Consider the following 5,000-nt stretch of genomic DNA (forward strand, 5'->3'; position numbering starts at 1 on the left):
AGAGAGATGGAGAGAGAGACAGGCATATGGAGAGATGGAGAGAGAGACAGACATACATAGATATGGAGAGAGAGACAGACATACAGAGAGATGGAGAGAGAGACATACAGAGAGATGGAGAGAGAGACATACAGAGAGATGGAGAGAGACATACAGAGAGATGGAGAGAAAGAGAGAGAGAACAACAGGACACTAATCCAGCAGTTTTTAATACAGGCAGTATCGATCTGACCAAAGCTGATTCTCATTAGCTAAATGAGAGACACTGTCACACTGCTGAGTCCAAACTCAGGTGTGTTACGCGGAGTGGAACAAGGAACCCAAGAGCAGACTCAGACGCGGAGACTGGGATGAAGTAACCAAGCTATTTATTTAAATACAGAGGGAAGATGGAGTGCAGGCAGGGAGGCTCAGGTGGGTTGCAGGAAACCATTTGCTGGGGCTGAGGCTGGAGCGAGAGGGGTTGGGACAGGGTAAGCAGGGGAATCCAAGGGAGTAGTAGAGTGGGGAATCCAGGACAGAGAAGCAGGATGACGAGACGTGGATCTGGAGACAGGGACCAGAGTCAGAGCGGTCGGAACTGTAGCGGAGAGGAAAACAGCATCAGGCTAGGAAAACAGGCACAACAGGAACAAACAGCTAGAAACATGGACTGACTGAGCAGAGATTACGATCTGGCAGCATGGAAGTGGCAGGACTGAGTATTTGTAGAGGTCTTTATTATGGAACAGGTTGCAGCTGGTGGTGATCTGCTCTGACTCCAGCACATCTGTCTCCGCCCACACAATCACACACACACACACACACACACACACACACACACACACACACACACACAGAGAGAGAGAGGGAGAGAGTACTGGGGGAGTGGCGGCAAGTCAAGGAGACACAGGATGAGCAGTAGAGGGAGTGGCAGGAGTAGATGTAACAATACCCGGCCATTTTCAAAGGGACCAATGAATTGGGGGGAAAGTTTATTCGGTGCCATCTTCAATGGCAGGTCCTTCGATGAGAAGCATACCTTTTGACCTGGGGGGTAGACTGGAGCTGAGGCCCAGCGACGGTTGGCTTGGGACTGGGTCCTGTCAGAGGCACGAAAAGGGCAACCCGGGCCTACCTCCAGGTACGGTGACAACGGCGCAGATGTTCCTGGACAGAGGGAACCACAATCTCAACCTCCTGGGCGGGGAACAAGGAGGGATGGTAACCCAGAGCACACTCGAAGGGTGACATACCTGGCGAGGCATTGGTGAGGGTGTTGTGGGCATATTCAACCCAGGGTAGCTCCAGGAGGAAGGGTTAGCAGAAGTCACACAGCGTAGGGCAGTCTCCATCTCTTGGTTGGCCCGTTCGGTCTGGCCGTTGATCTGGGGATGATATCCAGAAGAAAGCCTGACATTGATACCAAGAGCTGAACAGAAGGATCTCCATACCTGGGATGTAAAGTGGGGTCCTCTGTCGGAAATTATTTCAGTGGGAGATAAAACACATGGGATACTAACAGGCCCGCAGTCTTCCTGGAGGACTGGCACTTGGAGAGGGGAATGAAGTGAGACATTTTGGAAAACCTGTCAATAATGGTGAGAATGACGGAGTTACTGTTAGATGGGGAAGGCCAGTGACGAAGTCCAGAGATATGTGTGACCAGGGGCGACTGGGTATGGGAAGAGGGCGAAGCAGACCGGAAGTGGGTTTAGTGGAGGTTTTGTTCCGGGCACAAACCAAACAGGCTGAGACAAACTCCCGCACATCTCTCTCCATGGTGGGCCACCAAAAGCGCTGGCGCAGGAAGGTGGGGGTCTGGTTCATACCAGGGTGACAGGTGAGGTGGGTAGAATGGCCCCACTGAATAACATCAGAGCAAACACAATCTGGAGCAAACAGAGCATTTCTAGGACCGTTACCCGGGTCAGGCTGGTTTTGCTGAGCCTCCAGCTAGAGTTCAGTCCACACGATGAAGGGGAGTACAGAGCCCTCCCAGCTAGTGACACCATTCCTCAAGAGCCAGCTTAACTGCCAGGAGTTTCCGGTTTCCAATGTTAAAATTCCTCTCTGCAGGTGAGAGCTTACGGGTAAAGAGTGCACATGGGTGGACCTTCCGTGTCAGAGGCGTCCACCTCCACGATGAACTGGAGTTCTGGTTCGGACTGAGTAAGGACCGGAGCGGAGGTGAAGTGACGCCTGTGTTCCAGGAATGCTGCCTCTGCCTCAGGAGTCCAGTGGAACGGAGTGGAGGTGGGAGTGGTGAGAGGTGATGCCAGACGGCTGTAGTTGCGGACCCCAGGAATTTGCAAACCCAGGAAACACTGTAGCTGCTTCAGGATGGAGGGCGCAGGCCACTGACTGCCATGACCTTGGCGGGGTCCATACGTAACTGTCCCTGTGCAATAATGTAACCCAGGAAAGACCCTGAGACAGCATGGAACTTACATTTTTCAGCTTTAACATAAAAGCTTATTCTCCAACAGTCATTGAAGAACTTGGCCAACGTGTTGCTAGTGAGCCTCAGAGTCCTTGGGGAAAAAATCAGGATGTCATTTAAATAGACAAAAACGAAGCGTCCAATCACATCCCTCAGCACATCATTGACTAGGTTCTGGAAAACAGCAGGGGCGTTAGTTAAACCAAAAGGCATGACCAAGTACTCAAAGTGAATCTATGAGTACAGCGTGACCGAATGTGTTAGCGCTGTCAATCTATGACTACAGCGTGACAGACTGTGTTAGCTGTCAATCTATGACTACAGCATAACAGACTGTGTTGGCTGTCAATCTATGACTACAGCATGACAGAATGTGTTATGACTACAGTGTGACAGACTGTGTTAGCTGTCAATCTATGACTACAGTGTGACAGACTGTGTTAGCTGTCAATCTATGACTACAGTGTGACAGACTGTGTTAACGCTGTGAATGTTATGACTACAGCGTAACAGACTGTGTTAGCTGTCAATCTATAACTTCAACGTGACAGACTGCGTTAGCTGTCAATCTATGACTACAGCGTAACAGACTGTGTTAGCTGTCAATCTATGACTACAGCGTGACAGACTGTTAGCGCTGTCAATCTATGACTACAGCATGACAGAATGTGTTATGACTACAGCGGGACAGACTGTGTTAGCTGTCAATCTATGAATACAGCGTGACAGAATGTGTTATGACTACAGCGTGACAGACTGTGTTAGCTGTCAATCTATGACTACAGCGTAACAGACTGTGTTAGCTGTCAATCTATGACTACAGCGTAACAGACTGTGTTAGCTGTCAATCTATGACTACAGCTTAACAGACTGTGTTAGCTGTTAATCTATGACTACAGCATGACAGACTGTGTTAGCTGTCAATCTATGACTACAGCGTGACAGAATGTGTTAGCTGTTAATCTATGACTACAGCGTGACAGACTGTGTTAGCTGTCAATCTATGACTACAGCATGACAGACTGTGTTAGCTGTCAATCTATGACTACAGCGTGTGTGTGGCTAGCTTCATACCTCGTCCTAATGTCTCGTTAGGTCTCATTGTCTGCACATATTTCTTAATTTCCCCAATTCTTATCACCCACGGCAACATGAACAATGAAAACAACAATCTCTCCTTCTCCCTCCCGCTCGTCCCTTTCTCTCTCTGTCTCATTTCCCTCCCTCCCTCCATGTCAGGGCTTTTTCATTCCACTGCTGTCATTCCTTAATTCTCTCCCCTAGACTGAACCTCTCACTCCCTCTCCTCACATCTTCTCCTCTCTCCCATACTCTGTTTGCCATGCAGTGCTGTGTCTCTCTCTCTCTCTCCCAAAGCATAATGTGTGTCTGACGTTAGAACTAGCTCTCAATCAGTGCATTCCCTTTAAAGCCCAAAACTGATTCAGTGTGTGTCAGAGAGGGGGAGGGGGAGAGGGGAGAGATTGGTAAAAAAAAGTGGGATAAAGATTATATGTATCCATGTATATTTACCATATGTGCGTATGTGTGTGTGTTCGGACTCATAGTTAATCGTAAGGCAGTGTTGATGCAGTTCCTCAAAAGATGTGCCTGTGTGTGTGTGTGTGTGTGTGTGTGTGTGTGTGTGTGTGTGTGTGTGTGTGTTAGTGATTGTGTCTATGGGTTTCTCCTTCGCTCCAGCACTTCCTGTGCTCTTCACAGACCATCACCATAAAAACTACAACAATATGGCCTAAAAATCATATCTATGGGCGATTCACAATATATATCTCGTTTAAAAAATAAAAATTATCTCAATAAGCTTTCACTCAAAAACCTTTTACTACCATAAGATAATTGTATTATTTTATCAAAATAGTTTAACCTGCTTTTTCTGCAATAATCCCTGATTTGGCTTTCAAGTCTATGAAAATTGACCTTTTTTTGTTACAAATTGAACCAGAACCATTGATACTGCACATTCACTAATAACTGTATTAGGCATTATAGAACATTAACACAGGTCTCATAAACAATCTCTCAAACACAAGCCCACGTGTTCGTCAGTATCCAGCTAATCTTTATATTCCAAGTTTCGGCAACTTGGATCTATTTGCTAGCTAACACACAGCAGAGAAGGAGCAAAGGAGACCAAAAATACAACATGAGAACGAGCAGACAAACGTTCAGGAAAACCATACTGCGCAAAAACATACATTCAAATTAAGGCAAATCATTTAATTCCAATACGTGTGTCAATGTTTGTAGCTCTAATGAAGAGACAACAGAGAGGGGCAGCAAGGGGGGATGAAAGAGAGAGTCATCAACAACAGAGAGGGGCAGCGAGGGGGGATGAAAGAGAGAGTCATCAACAACAGAGAGGGGCAGCGAGGGGGGATGAAAGAGAGAGTCATCAACAACAGAGAGGGGCAGCGAGGGGGGATGAAAGAGAGAGTCATCAACAACAGAGAGGGGCAGCGAGGGGGGATGAAAGAGAGAGTCATCAACAACAGAGAGGGGCAGCGAGGGGGGATGAAAGAGAGAGTCATCAACAACAGAGAGGGGCAGCAAGGGGGGA

General features: G+C 47.6%; 1 protein-coding gene and 1 long non-coding RNA gene across 3 annotated transcripts in view; both read right to left on the minus strand.

The window, feature by feature from the left end:
* Positions 1–5,000, minus strand: part of LOC110531563 (phosphofurin acidic cluster sorting protein 1) — an 82,549-nt gene that overhangs the window by 49,119 nt on the left and 28,430 nt on the right. The gene's annotated exons all lie outside the window — the stretch shown is intronic.
* On the minus strand, positions 352–1,369 carry LOC149980798 (uncharacterized). Its single transcript, XR_016483128.1, has 2 exons — positions 1,236–1,369; positions 352–1,149 (listed from the first exon to the last, which is right to left on the minus strand). It is a non-coding gene; the product is annotated as an uncharacterized LOC149980798 (long non-coding RNA).

The sequence above is a fragment of the Oncorhynchus mykiss genome, chromosome 9 (genome assembly GCF_057628025.1).
Source record: "Oncorhynchus mykiss isolate SJ-2025 chromosome 9, ASM5762802v1, whole genome shotgun sequence".
NCBI classification, from domain to species: domain Eukaryota; kingdom Metazoa; phylum Chordata; class Actinopteri; order Salmoniformes; family Salmonidae; genus Oncorhynchus; species Oncorhynchus mykiss.